The 21,069-nt window shown below is 49.4% G+C and overlaps 1 long non-coding RNA gene across 1 annotated transcript in view; it reads left to right on the top strand.

The window, feature by feature from the left end:
- The window catches only part of LOC131759715 (uncharacterized), a 58,863-nt gene extending 38,072 nt beyond the window's left edge, over positions 1-20,791 (top strand). Inside the window, exons 2-3 of the long non-coding RNA XR_010838126.1 lie at positions 19,229-19,317; positions 20,719-20,791. This is a non-coding gene — a long non-coding RNA (uncharacterized lncRNA). The remainder of the gene's footprint in view (positions 1-19,228; positions 19,318-20,718) is intronic.
- Positions 20,792-21,069: the final 278 nt, after the last annotated feature.

Here is a 21,069-nt window from a genome sequence, read left to right as displayed (position 1 = left end):
CCCAGATCCTCCAAGACAGCCCTTCCTGATACTCTTAGCACCCAACTTGACACTCAGAACCCAAATAATGTGTCAGCTTTACACAGATCACCCGCTTTGCAGGATCTTGACTCCTGAAGTTAGGAAGTCCCTGGAGGGTCACCACTCAGCTTTCCCCAATGCTGGTGCCAGTTTAATTCCAAGATGGTCTAACACATTTTGTTGTTTGTTTCTGCTTTGAGGTGACCCCTGCCCTTCCTGCACTCCAGGAAGCAGGATGTAGTCACTCTTCAATAATCTATAAAATACCAAGAATCACCTACTCAACATTCTGAAAATGATAGCAAACGTTTTTAAGTATTACAGCAGGAGGACATGGTAATGTGTATCCTGCTTTGGAACTAACAAAACATCCCCTTTAGCCCTTTGCTTCCTTTCCTTCCCTGAAGGAATTTGCTGTTGTTTGTAAATATAATATACTCTTAACACTGGCTTTGTTTAACCACTTTTTCAAACTTAGCCTTTCTGATTATTCTTAGTAAGTCAGTTTTGATTTTTTTTTTTTTTTTTTTTTTTTTTTTTTTTGCTGTACGCGGGCCTCTCACTGTCGTGGCCTCTCCTGTTGCGGAGCACAGGCTCCGGACGCACAGGCTCAGTGGCCATGGCTCACGGGCCCAGCCACTCCGCGGCATGTGGGATCTTCCCAGACCGGGGCACGAACCCACGTCCCCTGCATCGGCAGGCGGACTCTCAACCACTGCGCCACCAGGGAAGCCCTGATTTTTTTTTGAACCAACTCTATTGAGGTATAATTTACATGCAATAAAATGCACCTGTTCTAAGTGTACAGTTGAATGAGATATGACAAACTCATTGTGTAACCACCGCCATACTCAAGATATAGATTTTCCATCACCCCCAAAAGTTTCCTCATGCCCTTTCACAGTCAACCCCCCTCCCCACCCCGAGTTCCAGGCAACTAGTGAACTGCTTTCTGTCACTATAGATTAGTTTTAAAGAGTTTTGATTTTAATGAGAATATATTGTGGTCAATAAAGTAGCATTCTACATTATTCTGCTCAAAACCCTTCAAGGGGACAACATGAGACAATTTTAACATTGAAAAAAATTGCAATTGGTGTGTTATTTGAGCCACAAACAATCTACACCTCTGTTGACTTCCTTTCTTTCTTTAGTGTGGCAAGTTGTTTTCAAAGATGGTGGCAACAGTTCCAGCCTCCCTGTGACCTCATGCCACTCCTCCCCTTGAGAGCAGATATCTCTCCTCCCCTTGAGCTGAGCCTGTCTTTGTGACTTGATTTGACCAAAAGAATGTGGAGGGGGCTTCCCTGGTGGCGCAGTGGTTGAGAATCTGCCTGCCAATGCAGCGGACAGGGGTTCGAGCCCCGGTCTGGGAGGATCCCACAGGCCGCGGAGCAACTAGGCCCGTGAGCCACAACTACTGAGCCTGCGCATCTGGAGCCTGTGCTCCGCAACAAGAGAGGCCCGCGCACCGCAATGAAGAGTGGCCCCACTCGCCACAACTAGAGAAAGCCCTCGCACAGAAATGAAGACCCAACACAGCAAAAAAGAATAAATTAATAAACTCCTACCCCCAACATCTTCTTAAAAAAAAAAAAAAGAATGTGGAGGAAGGGATGCTCTGCAAGTTCCAGGCCCAGGCCTTACAAGACCTGATAGTGTCTGCTTTGGGCCTCTTGGGATTTGGCCACCATGGATAAGCTCAGGCCAGAGAGCTGAATGACAAGAGCCTGCCTGGGGAGGGAGAGGCCCGGTCAGCTCCCTGCTCGTCCAGCCCCAGCCAAGGAGCCAGACATGTGAGTGAAGCCATCCTGGATGTTCCAGCTCCAGCCAAGCTCTCAGCTAAATGCAGCCACGTGAGTGACCTCAGCCAACTCAATACAGAGCAGAACTAACTGCCCGGCCGAGGCCAGCCAACCCACAGAATCATGAAAAATCATACATTTGTATTGTTTTAAGCCACTAAGTATGAGGGTAGTTGGTTGTACAGAAGCAGATATCTAATGCAGTCAGGAACACCCTCCTAGAAACACTTGAAACAACACTGGAGAAAGGAGAGGACACACAGCCTCCATGATACCCTGAAGCCCGTCTGCTCCTCTGTGAATTTTCAGATGTCCGTTAAACTCATTCCTACTAGAGGAACCAGAACCCAGGGTGCAGTCCCGGGCCAAGAGGGGCCTCATCAGGGGCTCTCGAGAACTCAGTGTGAGGGTTGGTTCAAGGAAGAAAGGGGCCCCAGACCCTCTTAGTTCCCTTTCTCCCTGTGGCCTTTCCAAGGGAGGGTCTCACACAGAAAGGAGTCATAGCTGAAGAATCTGAGTCTCTAAGGAGACCTAGGCCCCTATAGGAGGTTAGGAGCTTCTGAGAGCCGAGTTTCCTTAGGAAGACCCAGATGAGAAATAATGCAGGAGTTCCCATGTTCAAGGCCTGGCGTGATCCGTAGCATGTAACAGTTACTCACAAAGGTGTTTGTTAAATCAATCAATTTCCGCCTGAGTTATCTGGATATTTCATTAGGTTCAGGGAATCCAAGACCAATGCTAAGGTATCCCCCAGGCATGGACGATCCACTTGGACAATTCCTGGGGCATCATACACACTATCCAGACCAGAGAGAGCCACAGGAAATTTAATTTGGAGATGAATTGTTGGCCTGTTGTAGACTTGACCTTCACCTACCATTGAATCGCATGGTGGGGTGAGCTTGGGTCACCAACATAAGCCCATCACTTGCATTTCTTTCCTGAAGACCCCCTCATCTTCAACCAAATCTCCAGGTCATGGAAAAAAGATCTCCTGTAGCAGTTACTCATTTGAATTGGGGAGGACTCCTAATGGGATGTATGTAAATTGTTGCTGTAAATGTTTGAATAACCAGGTGGTAAAAGCAAGGGGACCAGCATTTCCTGATAAATATAGGCGGTCAGCTGCCAGCAGAAGCTGTTTTGAATTGGATACGGTAAGCAGTGAGAACGAAACGGCTTTGCCTCTATTTCACCCGGAGTATCCACTGGTGGACAAGCCCCCAAGAAGAAGGAAGACAGGGGACAAGAGGAGTCTCCTGTATTGGGGCCAGAAGATGCTTCTCTCCTTCATCTTCATCTTTCAGTGTTTAGAATGGCCCCAGCCCATTTTCTGGGTCTTCCTGTTCCCTGTGCATGCATTTGAGGTGGGTTTCCATAGAGTCACCTCTCAGGAAACAGAGGAAGGGGAAAGAGGTGGAGATGTGGTACCACGGGAGTCTTTCTGCAAGAAGGGCCATGAGCGAGTGGCAAAGGCAAGGGAGGCCAGGGCATAGGCCATCAGTCAATGTGGAGGAGCACAAAGGGGGGGGGGGCGTGTCAAAAAGAGTTTTCACTTTCTAAATTGGCTTGTGCCTTTTTGCACAAATCAAAAGGCCGTGTCCCTCTGCTCATGCAAGATCTCTCCGTGTATGCAAGCTGTTTTGAAACGCTTTAAGTGCTGCATGAACCACAGGTGGAGTGACTGCTGTTATTAGCTCTGTCTGTGACTGGAAGATGGCCACACCCGCTGGCATCTGACTGAGTAGGAAAAAGGCCCCTGGGTATCCTGTGCTGGGGACACCAGGTGACCGTACAGAGTCCACACCAGCCAGGAGATCCCAACAGGTGCAGGGCTGATGGGAAATGAGCAAGCTTGGACGGTTTTCCTGCCTAGATGGAGCGTCCGGCTGAGTCACTCTTCCCTCTGCCTGGGGGAGTGAAGTCACAAGTTCTTTGCTCTGTCTTGCCAGCCTTTCTCTTCCCTCCCCTTAGCACTCTTGCCTTCTCTAGGACAGCAAACTAAACATAACTAGAATCCAGAACACACTTACTTTACCAGACTTTCCCTCATATACTTAATATCTAAGAAAAAGGGTCACATGGCAAACAGACACCTCCCAAAACAAGAGCCAACCACTTGGCAAAACCAAGCTATTATCAAGGATTTTTAGAAGAAAACAAGAGGTGAAGTATAACGTAGGGTCAAAGACAAGTCCAGAGCAATCCTACCCTTAATACTTTTATAGGCTGAAAAATGCGATTGATATTCTTAATGTGATGACTTCATCACAGAGATCCTCAGACATATTCAAAAGTAATATTTTATTATTAATATTTAATTTGCATGCTGTTCCATATCCTTTTTGGAATGAAACAAGGCAATAATAATAATATATTTTAAAGGCTTTTGCAAGTACTTCCACATACTTTATTTTCTTTGATCTTTGGTCTTACAATGAATGACCTGTTGAACTGGTGGAGTCTTGAATGGGTCAAAGACAACCTGCCTTTTGGGCTTTGTCTGAATCTGTAGCACAGTGCTGGGGCATCCACCACCATCAAGGCGGTGGCAGGGTGGGTATATGTGGCTGGACATGTGGATGTCCCGAAGGCTTTCCTGTCTTTTGCTGACCCCGTTGGCCGGTGACTTTCTGACAACGTGTTAGGGACAGCGTTTTAATCTCCGTGACATGTAGGAATACAGCCTCACTGGCTGGGGATGTTCCTCAGGCCATTATAAACGTGAAGTGTACCTTCGGACTCTTTTAGTCACAAGTTACAGAAATCTGCTTAAATTGGCTCAAGTAAAAAGGGGACATTTGTATCAGGATATACTGGTGTCTCAAGGAACCCAAGGGCAATAAGGGCAAGTAGTCTTGCGAGGGCCTGAAACCAGAACAAACACACGTTCCAAACAGACATCCCATGTCTGAATCTACCAGCAGAGAATGTCGGAATCTTCTACGACCCAGCTGGGTCTGACCCACTCGGTGAAATGGTGTGGTCCCAGCCCAAGAGGGGACAGGGAGACAGACTTGCCAGCCAGAAAAAAACCCTATTATATACAAAAATTAAATGTGTGATAAAGCGTAACAAATGGGAAAGATTAGTCAGCGAATGGTGCCAATAGCATTTAGAATTTCATTTTACTTAATACACCAAAATAAACTCCAAACGAATTAAAGGGTGTACATTTTTAAATAGTTTTTAAAAGTATCCCATAAAAACTAAAATAAAATATCACTTAATGTTAATTGAGACTCTAATGAAAAAAGGGAATAGCTTCTAAGCCCAGAAAGCACAGAGAAAAATAACAAAGAAATGTTGACATCTACTGAGTGCTTAATTATGGTCAGTCTCTATTTTTAAGCACTTTGTCCACATAATCTAATATATCTTTCAACCTTATGAAAATGGTATTATTATTCTCATTTTTAAAGATGAGTGAACTATGGCAGAGAGATATTAAGTAACTTGCCCAAGATCACACAGTTCGTGGCAGAGCCATTTTACCTGGAACTGTCTATCCTGAAAGCCAATGCGCCAATCCTCCATGTCGTAAGGTCTCCTTCATATACATTTAAATGGGTTTAAAAGAGCCAAGTTCATTCACTCATTCGTTCAACATGTATTTATCGAGCTCCCACTAAGGGATGGACACTCTCTAGGCCCTGGGAATACAGTGATAAATCAGGCAGGCAAGCCGCCTGACCTCAGGGAGCTTATGTTCTAGACTCTAGAATCTAGAGAAGGTACATACTATTTTTTTTTTTTTTTTTTTTTTTTTTTTTTTGCGGTACGCGGGCCTCTCACTGCTGTGGCCTCTCCCTTTGCGGAGCACAGGCTCCGGACGCGCAGGCTCAGCGGCCATGGCTCACGGGACCAGCCGCTCCGCGGCACGTGGGATCTTCCCGGACCGGGGCACGAACCCGTGTCCCCTGCATCGGCAGGCGGATTCTCAACCACTGCGCCACCAGGGAAGCCCCATACTATTTTTTTTTAAATGAATAAATAAACCAGAGAGTTTCTGACTTCGGCAAGTACTGTAAAGAAGAAAATCTAGGGCTCTGTGATGAATAGTGACTTAGGTGGATTGGGTGCTTGGGGAGAGCTAGGGGACGGAGCCTGGCTGGTGGAGGAGACACAAGGCATCAGGGAACAAGAAGCCAGAAGGACTCAGATTCCAGGCTAGGGTGGATTGTAGTGCCATTTCCCAAGATGGGGAAGAACAGCAAAGGTACAGCAGGTTTAGGGAGCAATAGTGAGGGTCCCATCTCAAGATGTGTTAAATTTGAATGGCCCATTAGGCATCCAAGCTTGCCTTACAACTTCTAATACGTGTATGGCAAATATCACAAAGAGTTTGTATTGGATACCTCGACAAGAAAAACACACTGAACTTCCAGCAGACGTGTGGGCAAAGGATGGGAAAAGACAATTTAGAAAAGGGAAAATATGATCAATAAACCTGGGAAAATATTCAGTCTCACTAGTAATCCAAGAAATGAGACTTGATACGTGAATGAGGTAGTATAGCTTTAAGTACTAAATTAGAAAAAAATTTAAAAACAACACCCAGTGGAGCCAGGGTGAAATTGATACTCTTCTTCATAGGCTGATGATGACACTGTATAGTGGCACAAATATTTTGCAAAGTTATCTGCCAAGGGTCATAAAAATTCTTATTCCTTTGACCCAGTTTTTTCGCCCTGGGGATTCTCCCTTTAGGAAAAGATACTGTGTGCCCGTGGTATTTAGCACGGAATTATTAAGAGTGAAAATTCAAAAACAGAAACAAAGCAGCAGGGAAATGGTTACATAAATTATGGTAAATCTACTCCACTAGAGCCCCGTGGCTGCTGGTTTACCTCCAGTAATGAGTGAGGAAAGTTCTTCCTGGGGGCTAAGGTGATCCAGTAGAAACAGAGCAGGCTGGGAGGCCACAGCCTGCCTCAGGTGTCCCTAGAGGCACAGGCCTGGCTGGAGGGACCCTTCAGGCCTGGTCCCCACGGCCAGGGCACCTGGGAGGATGGAGCCACTGTAGCTCCTGGGACTGGCTGGAGTCTCTGAGATGCCACAAGGTGAGAAGGGAGGAGCCCACATCCTGCAAGGCCTGTGCCCCATGTCTACCTCACGTTACGGAACTTCTGACAACACCTGTGTGGCTGCAGAGGCCTTCCCCCGAGATGCAGATAGAGCCGGATGGTCCTTGCTGCTAGGCACGGGGCCCCGGGCCCCAGGCCCCGGGCCCCGGAGTTTGCCTCTCTCGGTCCTGTGTCTCCGACCACCCTCCGCTTTGCATGGGCTTTGTCGTGAAACACCTGACATCACAAGTGAAGTGGCTCAAGCTCATCGCCCTTCAGCTGCTCGCTCGGCAGGCAAGCTGTTTAAATGTGAGGCAGGGTGTCACACCTTGGTTCCTAGGCAATTGCCTTGGTGACCACTAAAGCCGGCGGCGTGGAATGCGTTCTCCGGTCTCGGCGGGCAGCCTTCTCGGAGGGAGATTTCCTAGGAATCAGATGACCCCCAGTTTTTCCATGCGTGTGCGGAGGAGGGAACCCAGGCCCTGTCTCCAGGAGAGCCTTTGTCAGCCCAGTCCCTGACCCCTCCGAGCAGCTTAGGCCAAGGGCACTTCAAAAGTGACCCGAGGAGGTACAGTGGACGAGAGAACGTGGCCAAGGGCAGGGAGGAGTCTCCGAGGAAAGCCCCATCACAGCACAGTGAATCAGGAATCCGGGATCACCTCTCACTCCTTCCCATGATCCCCTGGAGAGACTCCCGTGTCCAAGTCAGCACTCGGGAGCCTCCCTGCCCCCCGGACCGGACCCAGCTTGCGTCTCAGGGGTGGCAGCACCTCTGCCGCCAGCCTGCGGGTGGAGCTGTGCCAGGAGGCCACGGCGGACATGCAGTGGAGCAGCTCCGGCTGAAAGCACAAGAACCGGGCACTGCACGCTTGCTGCATCCCCTGCTAACCCACTCGGTCTCCAACATTTTTTGGAATCAGCTGTGCCCACCTGTCTCGAGGTTCCATCTCCCGGGAAAGCAATAGACTTCCTAGACACACAGCTTTGTGGCCCCATACCTCACCCTGCAGGGCCTGATGCAGACACCCGGAGCTTGCCTTAAATATGTGCTAACAATTTCCCTGATATGAACTTTGAATACTTGGTGTATTCCCCTTCTCAGTCCCCACCTCGCTCAAACACCCAGCACGGGGCGGGCTGCAGAGGAGCCTCCCTCCAGAGGCGCCGATCATTGCTTTTCACTCACCCCTCCCCGATCCAGCCCCGTCACTGCTGAATGGATCCAGCTGAGCTCATAATTTAGCTCCAGGGCCCTGCCCCTGGCTACAGCAGTTTGGACTAAATAGGGTATCTGAATGTCGGCCAGCAAGCTGTGGCTACAGCTCCAGCCCGAGAGGGGCTGGTCAGATTTCTCTCTGGATTCATCCAGCATCAGGAAACTGAGGGCTCCGGCAGAGAGTCCAGAGCTCCAGGAAGATGGGAGGCTGACAGAGGAAGAGTGCAAAAGGGACAAAAGTGCCTCTATAAGAAGCTGAAGGAGGGGACTTCCCTGGTGGCACAGTTGTTAAGAATCCACCTGCCAATGCAGGGGACACGGGTTCGAGCCCTGGTCCGGGAAGATCCCACATGCCGGGGAGCAACTAAGCCCATGTGCCACACCTACTGAGCCTGCGCGCCTAAAGCCCACAACAAGAGAAGCCACCGCAGTGAGGAGCCCGCGCACCACAACGAAGAGTAGCCCTCGCTCGCCGCAAATAGAGAAAGCCCGCGCGCAGCAAGAAAGACCCAACGCAGCCAGCAATACATTTGTTTATTTATTTATTTTTTTAAAAAGCCGAAGGAAGCATCTGGTTCCCCACCAGCGGTGGTCAGCCGGCAGCAAGAGAGATCTTCCTTACAGGCCCTTTGGAGTGACTGCTGTCCTAAATCTTTATGACCCCGAGCTGAGTTCCAATGCTCCCAACAAGAGCAATCCCAAACTAGAGACCCCGTCACCCAGAAACGTGCAACCGATCTGTCAGGGGCTCACGGGGCACAGGTACCAGGAGCATCCCCTGTGGGCGGGTCTGACTGACTTCCTCAGACACCAGAAGGAGGAAGCCGGTGCTTCCTGTTGTCTCACTTTTGTTCTCGCTCAGCGCTGACTGTCCACCGGGCTTTCAAGGCTGAAGGCCCCACGACCATCCTGATACCCTCGCTAAAGCCACAGCTGTGTCCTCAGCCTCCCTTTTGACGAGCCGCGTAATCCGTACGGCTTGGGTGGTCTATTTTTACTCAGGTTTGTCTGTATTCCATGCTGCACCAGAATCACTAGAGGAGAAAGGCTGCTTATTAATAATATATTGACTTCCAGGTCTCACCCCAGACATAGTGAATCAGAGTCTCCAGACCTGGAGTCCTGACTCTGGACTTTATAATGCTCCCAGAGGTTGCTGATGCACAGCCCAGGGTGGGAACCACTGAGCCAGACCAACTCCATCTACTCCAGAGGTGGAAACAGGCCGCGGGAGGGGAGGAGTCTTGCCTCGGCCACTCAGCTTTTAGTGGTAGTGGTGGCTGGGTGCTTTCCTCTCTAAACAAGGTGCATTCCCAAACAAGATTCCATTTGTGTTGTCACCTGGGTCTGACTTCTCTGGTGCTCATTGGGAGCACAAGTGGGGGAGAGGAAATGGACAAGTTGACATTTATTTCACACTCAGGACCTGGGCCTCGGACCCACCTCATTTATCCACACCCCTATGGAGATGTACATACATGTGTATTAATATATAGCTTCTTTTTTTTTTTTTTTTTTTTTTTGCTGTACTCGGGCCTCTCACTGTTGTGGCCTCTCCCGTTGCGGAGCACAGGCTCCGGACGCTCAGGCTCAGAGGCCACGGCTCACGGGCCCAGCCGCTCCGCTGGCATGTGGGCTCTTCCCGGACCGGGGCACGAACCCGCGTCCCCTGCATCGGCAGGCGGACTCTCAACCACTGCGCCACCAGGGAAGCCCAATATATAGCTTCTTAATCATGCAAAAGGAGGACAGAAAGGATACCACTTAGACTTTCCATTTCTGGCCAATTGAGCTGTTTCTTGTTACTGGATGTGGTTTTCCTGCTCAATTCCCTAAGGCTCATGACAATAGAAAGTCAACATACGCAAACCTCGAGCACTGACAGCACCCCCTGAAAGGGAGTACTAGTTCCTCCTACTCCCCAACCCTCGAAGGACCCAAAAAAGAAGACAAACCTGGAGAAACCCTGGTAAAGCCCCAAGGGCAGAGCAAGACCCGTTTCGTTCATCACTGAGTGTGTCTTCAGGCCCGAGCACAGTGTCCCACGTACTGTGATGTTCACTAAAGACCTGTCAATCAATCAAACTCCCAGCTTTTTATTGCTCCCATTAACCCAGCTTTATCGATCTCTTCTCTTCTGTGAGCGTCAGCGATCCCCCTGGCCTCTGGAATGAAGGGGTGTCCTGTAAGGCATGAGCAATACCCGCTTCTAGAACTTTGCAGAGGTGCTTTCCCTTTTGCCCAGCCATGACAGATCTCTCCTCCCTCCAAACTGCTGCGTTCCCCGCCTCCTGAACGGCCCCTCCCTCTCTAGCCAGGGAGCACTTGGGCGCTGATCTCACCCACTGTACCTAGCTGGTTCTACCTCTTCAACAGGTCTCTCTCACCTTTCCTCTCCCCTCTGTGGGCCTCAAGTCACACTTGGCTCCTCCCCAAGCCATTCTCCCTCCATTCACTTCTTCCTAAAGGGCAAGTATGTTGGTCTGATGGGTTGGTTTCCCAGACATGAATTGGGCCACGATTCCTGTGGGCGCCATCTGGAAGATATTCCTGATCCTTAGCGAGGCAAACGTGTTCTACCGCTCTGCCTCCTGAGGCTGCCCTGAGGCTTTTCCTCACATTAAAGGTTACCCTTTTAGTTTAGTAACTAGGATTTAGGGGAGCTAAAGAGCACTGATCTCTAGCCTAGGCCAAAAAAATATTGCACATGGTTCAGCCCCGTTTAATAGAGGTTGGGATTTGGACCCCAAACACCAGCTTATATTAAACTTGGAGTCTTAGGGGCTACAATAAATGACAAGCTTGTTTTCCTCATCCAACTTCTGGCCTAATTTAGAGATAAGAAAGGAGGAACAAGGCATATGGATGTCAAATTGTCATCTTTGTTATAGATAAAGCTGATATTGGAGAATGTGGCTTATCCTGGAAGCAAGTAGGATTTCTTCCCCACAGTCAGTTCTGGACCAGGGCAGCTTCCAGAATGGGAGACTGGCAGATGTCAGCTCCCATAAAACCTGAAGCATGGACCAGCAGACTGCAGTGTGTGCTTTCTCCCCTGGGAGGAATCAGGGAAGCAGTGGCAAGAGACCAGAGTATTGTGCTAACTGATACAAGGATAACTGATCCTTCTAAGCTTGGAAGGAAACACAAAGAAAGGGGAATTAATATGGCAACTTAACAAAAGCAGTATTTCCTCTGTCTTGCTCAGCCTCGGTTCCCTGGATGCTTCCCTGGGAGCTGTGTAGGTGGGCAGGTGGTTGGGCTGGAGCAGGATTAGATATTCCTGGGTTCTCTGTCTTGATAACCTTGTAACAGTACCCAGGCCCACCGTCGTGCCTAAACCCGTCATCCCTCGTGCTGCTGCAGAATTTCAGGCCTTTGTCATCACCTCCCATCTGTGTTACTCCAATGGGCTCCTGTCTTCGTCAGTTTGGGCTGCTATAATAGAATTCCATAGACTGAGTGGCATATGATATAAGCAAGAGAAATTTATTTCTCACAGTTCTGGAGCTGGACGTCCAAGATCAAAGTGCCAGCGCAGGGCTTCCCTGGTGGCACAGTGGTTGAGAGTCCGCCTGCCGATGCAGGGGTCACGGGTTCGTGCCCCGGTCCGGGAAGATCCCGCATGCCGCGGAGCGACTGGGCCCGTGAGCCATGGCCGCTGAGCCTGTGCGTCCGGAGCCTGTGCTCCGCAACGGGAGAGGCCACAACAGTGAGAGGCCCGCGTACCGCAAAAAAAAAAAAAAAAAAAAAAAAAAGTGCCAGCGCATTTGGTGTCTAGTGAGAGCCCACTTCCTGATTCATAGATGGCTGTCTTCTTGCTGTGCCCTCACATGGTGGAAAGGGTGAGGGAGCTCTCTGGGGCTTCTTGTATAAGGGCATTAATCGCACTCATGAAAGCTTTGCCCTCATGGCGGTGTCACCTCCAAAGGCCCCGCCTTCCAATATTATGGCATTGAGTGTGGGTTTCAACCTACGGATTTTAGGGGGACACAAACTTTCAGACCATAGCAGCTCTTCACTAGTGTCCCTAAGCCAGTTGCCCCTGAAAATCAACCCCCCACTTGCACCCAGAGTGACCTTTCTAAAAACACAGATCCGACCGTGTGACTCTGCTGCTAAAACCCGCAGTTGGCTCCTCACCAGTTACAAAATAAAATTCTGATTAGCGTGACCCCTGCCGGATAAGAGCCCAGAACTTCCAGCGGAGGGGTCAGCGTGAGGATACGTTTCTGGTTGCCAGGATTGAAATTTACTCAATCTGGGTGGCCTCAAAAAATTTGTGGTAAAGTTCATCTAAGCTCAAATGAAGGATCAAATTCGGATTCCTCAGCTCAGCATCAACCCAGAAACCCAGAGATATAATACCTCCCTTGCAATGGCAGGATACCTGACTTGACATAAACAGGGTGTTCGGACATTGATGGATTTTCCCATCCCTCCTTACCTTCGGGTCTGTAGCAGCGGCCTCAGCCTAGAGTCTCTCACCTGGTCCTTCTCCGATGGAGCAAGAAGGTCAAAATCTGATAACAAACTGTTATCATCTCAGGCCCTCTTCTCTCTCGGTTCACAGACTGGACCCCATAGACTTTAGGATGAAACAAAGTATTCTGTGCTAGCTCCCACTACATGTGCTCCCCCCAGCTCCATGTCACAGGCGATGTTTGCACCAACAATGGCAGAACTTTAACAGTGTTTTCACCCAATAGAGTGGAGTGAGAAGTGACACAGGGAGAAGATGCCTGTCTCATAACGTCTCACCATCCCATGTACCATCCGACACAGTGGACAGACTCCCTGGTCTGCCTCTGCAGACGCTCGGCTCAGCTCTCCTGAGCAGCCTTGGGGCTGAAGATTCACTCCCCTCCCCTACTTCCCAGCCTCTTGCCGCAGGCCGTCCAGAGGTCACCTCTGTCCCCTGTCCAGTCTCCTCTGGATGTGGAAATCGGCCTGAGAGGTATAAAGTAAACTGTTTTCTGATGACAGATGGTTCTGTGGTGGAAAATAAAAGAACGAAAAGAATAATGATACTAGTTATTCCAACTTTTTTTTTTTTCTTTTGGGAAAATGTCATACATAAAACAGAAGGAAGCAAGATTTTGCTGTAAAATATATCTTCCTGGAGTACTCCAACAGTGGCTGTGTTGAGTGGTCAAGGCCTGATCTGGCTGAACTCATACGTACTCAGTCAAGGATGAGAATGAGAATCCAGTCCAGGCCCCGGAGGCCCTTACCACTTCTGAGGGATGTCCTGGCGTGGGACTCGGCTCCCCAGACGGAGCAGGTAGCCAGCAGCAGCTCCTTTCAGCAGGAAGTGCCGGCTGGAAGGGTGAAGCCCAAGGTCCTCACCTTTGACGGCCATGGGCCGGTTACTCAGTGCTCACCCTGGTGTCCCTCCCCACGGCCAAGGGCCTGTCTTTTGGATCACTGAGAAGGTGAGCAGCTGGGTTCCCTCTTGAGGTCCCAGGTAAGAACGTGGGCCTGACAGATGCTACAGCCCTGACACAGGTGAAAAGGGAGAGTGGCCAGACAGCTCCACTGCTGTCAGCAGAGGGACAGACCCAGTTCCAAAACCCCACGCCAGCTTGACCCTTCCTCTCTAGATGAGGGAAATCAACATCTACCTGGGTTCGTTTTGAAAGGATAAATGGGATAAGGTACAAAAAAAGTGACCAGCACAGTGCTTGGAATGTGATAGATGCTTAGTAATTAACGGAGCAAGTGGGTTAAAGACCAAATACGGAGGCAACAGTCTTTTGCAGAAAGAAGGAAGCTTTATTGCAGGGCAGCCAAGCAAGGAGACAGGAGGTATTGCTCAGATGTATCTCCCCATCAGCCTTTTGAGGTGGGATATTTATAGTGGAAGTAGGAGTGAGAGGGGGAGGGGGCTTAGAAACGATTGGTGGAAGCAGTTTGTAAGTTTCAGGAGTTCTCTGCGCAGCCTCGCCAGCTCTTCCTGCCTCTTCATGGGTCCTACATCTCCTCGGTGACCAGAAGCCTGAGGCCTTTGGGTGTCTCAGGCCCCCAGTTTGGGGAGGTGATCGGGAACAGTCCCAGGCTGGGATATCGGGGTTGCGGGGGGGGGGGGGCTTCAGAGCCCCTCTTGGAGAAAGATGCTGGGGGCTGATTCCTTAAGGTGATTTCATGGGGCCCAGCTGCTTGCTGGACTAATTGATTCTAAAGTCCAAGGGGGCCCACAGGCCATCAGACCCAGTCCTTATCTACCTTCAAAGGGAAAAGAATCAGCATGGTGTTCCACATGTCCTAAAGAAGCCCTGTTCTTACTGGCCCTTGGAGAAAACCAGCAATGAGTACATTTAAGGAGTGGTTCGGAATGTGGGCTCCAACTGGGGGCCTCCATAGGGTATCCCCCATACGCACCCATGGGCAGGAGGCAAGCTGTGACCATCCACACTCATGGGGAGAAGCCAAAGGACAGAGACCATTGACAACAACAAACTTGCGAATCGAAAATACTCAGGTTCCACAGTGCCTCAGCTAACGGAAATGCTTTAAGATTACTTCTTTATGTACCTCACTTTTCCCAATTTTATTTATCATGCATAGAGTTCTTCTTAAAATGTTTAATTCACTTTCCTGTCTTCCCAGGAGAGTAAGTTGAAATTGATTTTACCTACTTTTCATGACTCTGTTATCACTGAATATCGGTAACGGTCTGTGATATATTGGAATAGCCTCATGAACTATTTCGAAAAAACAGTTGTGACAATTGGCCGCTAGTCTACTATGTTTTTTGAAGTCTACTTTTCTTAATTCTTTCTCGATGATAAAAAATATATATATTTACATAGGTAGAGTAAAAACACCTTTCTTTTCTTCCAGTTTTTAGTCTGCAGTAGATAGAGAACAAGATGATGAAGTCTGATAGAACTATTTGTAAATTAAGTGTCAACATGACTTGAGTGAGGGCCTAAGAGGCTCCCCGCGAGTGAAGTTCAGGATATTTAAAATAGAAATTTTGTGGCATTTAAGCTGCCTCAAGTCCTTTTCTCACATATTCAATCACTCACCAAATAGCTCTTGAACACCTACCAGCTGCCTGGCCTTTTCGGAGCACCATGGCCGCAACAGCGAACAGGAGGGCAAGCTCTCTGCCCTCCCACACCCAGCTTGCTTCCTAGCGGTTGGCTGTGGTCTGAAAGGTGAAATTGCTGAGTAACTAAGTTCCAGGTAGAAAGAATGTGGCTGCGTGTGCCTCTTGTATGTGGTTCAGAGACACACATTTAATTCAGAAACGTGTTAGGACACGCAATCCTTTCTCAGGCACTGCGCTCCCAAATCCCTCTAAATCCACCCCAGTCTCCTTCTGCCATTGGTGCCAAAGACACAGCTGAGAGCAGAGGAGCACAACCATTTACAGAAAATAGAGTTCTGACTTTAATTGCCATCTGTGGACAGATGGGCAAATAATTACGAGACGAATTTCAGAAAGAAAATGTAGTTCCCAGAGTGTCCCATCTCCTTTCCTCTCTTCCTTCCCTTCTTCCTCCCTTCCTTTTATTCATATAACAACATTTATTGAGCACCTACTACATGCCAGGCCCTGGGCTAAGTACTGGAGATATAAAGTTAAAGAAGACTTACCTCTTATCCCTGAGGACCTGACACTGTAGAGAGAAGTGATTGTCGTCATCGGGGATGATGAATACCAGGATGGAGATGCACTGCTGCACAGGGAGATCTGGGGACACACAAGGGAGAGATTTAATCCAGAGTGAGAAGAGGAAAGAGAGCATCAAGGAGGGCTTCCTGGAGGAGGAGGCAGCGAAACTCAATTTTGAAAGATGAGTGAGAACGGGTCTGCCTCTCACCTTTGACATCTAACCACCAAGTCGGATCCCATAGGTTGGAAGTCCCACCTAGGCGAGGTGGGCAAGAATGGAGGCATCTGGGGTACAGAAGGCAGGAAGTGGTATTAAAACCCTTTAAAGACCCCCAGTGTTCATGTCCTTCCTCACTGGCCACCTCCGAGGCCTATTTTTAAGATCATTCTGAGCCAAGTCCTTTTCAGAACTGGTAACCTCTGAGAGGGGCTGTTGGACCAGCAGACACTGGGTTTGTCTATTTGTGACCTCAATGGCCCTGCAAGCTGGTGGAGCCTGGTGGGTCATCAGGTGGCACTTTTGTTAAATGAGCATTTTTTGTGCACCTACTGTGTGCCAAGCCCTGTCCCAGGCAGTGGGATCCATGTGTGAGCAGACAAGCCCTCAGCCCTGAGAGGCTGACAGTGTATCACGTGTAATTAGATGATCTCAAGCAAAACAAAGTCCTCCAAACATGCCCTCACTCACTTGAACCCACTCAAGGTTTCTTTAGAAAAAAAAAAAAACAAAAACTATTGACTAACCCCTTTTCTTCTTTGCAAAAATTTCTTCTCAAGAACTGAAACAAGTGTTTCTGCTTCCCTGCTTAAGTATGCAGTGTTTTAATGAACTGTTTTCTTCCTGTGTTGCTTTTGTCAAGAAAAATAAGAAGAGCACCCCTTTCCTTTCTCCTAATGAGGCAGCAGAGAACATTTTCAACTCGACACTCCCCCATTTCCTCTCCCCACCCCTTCCCAAACCAATTTGGCATTTGTCCACTTTCCACCTTCAGGTTCAAAGTGAGTCTATGTGCTGTGAGAACAAGGTCATGTCTGGAACTCATCTCTACCCTGTGTGCTGTGACATTTTCGGGTGTGCTTTTTTCAGCAGAAATACCTGGGCTTGGTGGGGAGGAATCAAGCAGATCTGAGTTCGAATCCTGTCTCCTGCATTTACCACTGATGTGAACTTGGGCGGGTCACTTAACCTCCCAGACCCTGTTTCCTCCTCCGTAAAGTTGAGCTGAACCATCAAGCCCAACTGTTGACTCTTTCAGGTTGGAAGGGATAGTGACAAATTCTGGGACAGGAGAGAGAGGGTCATCCTGAAAATACACCGGGAGTAAAGACATGGGAAATCAGCCCAGCGTCAAGACAGTTGGGCTGCCAATGGAATCACTTGTCAAACTGCCACCATAGTCCGCCCCCCCCCACCCCCGAGGCTCAGGTGATGCTTCTTCCTGTCTCATCCACCTTCTCCAGTGAGACCAAGGTCAGGGACCATCCAGACAGCTTTGGTCTATCCCACGTGTTCTGGGATTGTCAGGACAGCCCCGATTTCCTTTCAGATGTTCTCTGCAGATATCCTCATATAACATCAAAATTGTTGAGAAATCCAATATTTCAGCATATATCCAATGACTCTCAGACTACCTCTCATATGGGAAACTAGCACAAGTGTGCCTTGTTCAAGCATAAGTCCTGTGTTTTGTTTCCAAAACGCCGTTCATATAGCTGTGAGGTCTCTACGGGCCAGACCAAGAGAATGAGGTTGGGTCCACGCAGACTGTCTCACTGAAGTCTGCTCAGGACTCTTAACACCCTGGCTTCTCTGTGGCCTCCTGAATTCTTCAGGCTCTGCAGTCAAGCACTGTGTTTGGTTTCTTGGCAATAACAACTCCCTTTCTGATTACCTGCTGTGCACGTGGGCCACTTGGAGGCCATTTTCAATCTAGGATTCTGATTGATTTTCATAAGAATCCTGCAAGGTAAATCTTTGTTTTCACATTGCAGGCGATATAGACAAATGTTATTTGCCCCAGGCCAGGGAGGGCTACTGTAAAGACATAGTGGAAGTAAAGAAACACAGGGTCTCTGGGTGTCAAGACAATGGAACCTCAAGGAGAACAGGGAGATTGTTCTGGATCAGGTGTGCCCTCAGAAGCAGGCGTGCACGTGCTGGGTCCCACCTGAGTGTCTGCCCGACAGTGATTCAATTTATCCGCGTCTCTGTAGTGTCTGCAGCTGCTTCTGTTGCCCCTACTCTCTCCATTTCTCTTCAAGCACCTTCTTTCTGCCTCAAGGCTTCTGCTGACTCATGGGTTTCCTCACTGTCTTTTCCCCGCTGACATTCAGCCCCTGGCGTCCCCTCCGTGTGTCTCTCTCTGCAGCTACCCTCCGGTGCAGCAGGCAGAGTCTTTCTGCAGGGCCCCCTGAGGGCCTCAGCAGCTCCCACAGGGCCGCCTTGAAGGTTCCCAGGTCCAATCAGTGGTGGGGTCACATGTGCAGAGCAGGGCCACCCATGCTCAAGGAATTGCCGGGAGCTGCTTAATGAAAAGCCACAGCCGGGCAGCTGCTCAGCACCATAGCCTGGTCAAGGACTGGCCCTTTTTATAGATGAGGAAATGGACCCGGAGGAAGATTCAGTATTAGTGGGTGGCAGAGCAAGGACCAAACTCAGTTCTGGCATCTCCAAACCCATCACACGCCCCTGCTTCCTGTTTCTGTCCAGCCATGCAGCATCAGAGGGAAGAGGAGCCTCTCCTGGCTGCCACCTGCTTTTCGCCTCTGTCCTGATATGCCCTGAATGTCCATCACCCCCGAACATTCCCCTCGCCTCTCAGCGGCTGGCCAAGACTTGGAAGTCCCACTGCTAGAGTCCCTAATGAGTCAGACAGGAGGGCCCTGGTCTCCCGGAGGACCCAGTGAACCCGCCATTGGCCTGATGGCCAGGTAGGTCCTGGGACGGTGTGAGGGAAGGCCCAGGCTCATGGCACCAAGGCTGCACTAAGGAAATAGAGGGCCAGCAGGAAAAGTGGCTGCAGCTCAGGGCAGCTTGAAGCACCTGTGCTGAGTACAGACGTGCAAGGCCTCCACTTCCATCTTCCGTCTAGGGACCCCCAGTCCACAGCTGATCAGGTTTCTGGGCCCCAAACTGGAGCACGTGGTCCAATAGATCATGTTTAGACAGTGAGACAAAAGATTCAAAATCAGGACTTCCCTGGAAAATCCAGTTCCTCCTGCGGTCTTCATGTGGGTGTTTGGTTGGGTTCAACTTCATGTGCGAGCTCCCGTCAACCACAGGTGGCTGGGGCCCAGGAAGGGGGCGCCTCTTGCAAAGGCGCCCTTGAGAGACACGCTCTCCCCAGGGCAGGCGGCCGCAACTACTTCTCAGCTCCTGTGGTGAACTCGAGAAGATCAAGGGAGAAGGAACCTGTCACCTCCTCCTGCTCCTCCTCCCCCCGCACCCCGTCTTCATTCTGTCTCCCCTCAACTCTGATTTTCTCTCTCTTCCCAGCTCGCTGCACGCCTGAAGTGCCCAGTGCATCCTCCCACTTTGCAGATGAAGAAATGGAAATCGGGGGACTTCCCTGGTGGTCCATTTAGGTAAGACTCTGTGCTCCCAATGCAGGGGGCCTGGGTTGGATCCCGGGTTGGGGAACTAGATGCCACATGCGTGCCACAATGAAGGTCCCACGTGCCACAACTAAGACCTGGTGCAGCCAAAATAAATAAATAAATAAATATTTTTTACAAAAGAGAGAGAAAGAAATGGAGGTCTTCAGGACATAAGGACACTTTCCAAGATCATAGAAGACTGGTTAGCCGGAAAGTTTCTATAATTTAAGACTCAATCTGGCAGCCTGTCTGTCCCCGAGAAGGCCTGGCACCACGTGTCCAGTGCTGAGTTGGGCACCATGGGAATTAAAACACAAAAGAATACAATTCCTCTTCAAGAGGTATGTGGTCTACATGTGGAGCTAAAACTAGAAAACAGAGTAGGGACTGAAATGCAACCTGAGCTCCGCTCTCCAAGTAGTAGTTGCCCTGGTAGGGGTTGGAAGAGACGCCTTCTTAAAACTTGCACCAAAGGTACTGTGTGGACTAGGAAAGACCTAAAGAGGTGAGATTCCCCAGGACTGGGCACGCTAGACAGATAGAGTTGTTTAATGTTGAGACAATTGGTGGTAATAGGGAGCCACTGTGTGTCATGGAGCTACTGAATACAGAGACAGGCTGGGGGAAGCCAGCAGTGAGAGGGGCTGCTGGATGCACTGGAGAGGGAGAGCCTGGGAGGAGGTGTGTCACAGCCCACAGCCAATGCGGTGATGATGGGGACAGCCCAGAGCCGGGGCTGATGATGAAGTTAGCCCCACACCCAGCCCAGGCCATCACCCACGTTCACAGGGCCACTTACAGCCCCTCCTTCCCAGCACTTAGCCCAGTGGTAACTTAACATCCATATGTGGTCATCTGATGAAGGTCTGTGGAACTTCCCCTCCCCCACCGCCGGACTGAATGCTCTGTGGCGGCAGGGGTTGTATATTTTTCTGTCTTTTTTTTTTCGTTTAATTGGAGTATAGTTGATTTACAATGTTGTGTTACTTTCTGCTGTACAGCAAAGTGAATCAGTTATACATATACATATATCCATTCTTTTTTAGATACTTTTCCCATGTATGTCATTACTGAGTATTGAGTAGAGTTCCCTGTGCTATACAGTAGGTCTTTATTAGTTATTGTTATATATATAGTAGGGCATATATGTCAATCCCTATCTCCCAATGTATCCTTCCCCTATTTTTTTGTCTTGTATCCCCAGCACTTAGAAGTCACTCCACAAATGACCATTGAACGAATGAAAGAATGAATGAATGACGGAAAAAGTGATCAGTGACCAAACTGGGCACTTTGATAAAGGAGTTTTATATTTGCTTTCAGTTTTCCAATGTCCACTTTCTCGGTGGGTGAAATGATATGTTTTTCTCTTTCCTTCTGCTTCCGAAGGTAGAGTAATAGTAACACTTTTAAAAAAGATTGGCGGGACTTCCTTGGTGGCACAGTGGTTAAGAATCCACCTGCCAATGCAGGGGACACGGGTTCGATCCCTGGTCCGGGAAGATCCCACCTGCCGCGGAGCAACTAAGCCCGTGCGCCACAACTACTGAGCCTGAGCCCTAGAGCCTGTGAGCCACAACTACTGAAGCCCGTGCGCCTAGAGCCCGTGCTCTGCAACAAGACAGGCCACCACGATGAGAAGCCTCCTCACCACAATGAAGAGTATCCACTGCTCACCGCAAATAAAGAAAGCCCATGCACATCAATGAAGACCCAATGTGGCCCAAAATAAAAATAAAT

This window comes from Kogia breviceps, chromosome 1 (genome assembly GCF_026419965.1).
Source record: "Kogia breviceps isolate mKogBre1 chromosome 1, mKogBre1 haplotype 1, whole genome shotgun sequence".
Lineage (NCBI taxonomy): Eukaryota > Metazoa > Chordata > Mammalia > Artiodactyla > Physeteridae > Kogia > Kogia breviceps.
The sequence above is the reverse complement of the archived record's forward strand: the minus strand, read 5'-3'. Positions and strand labels throughout refer to the sequence as shown.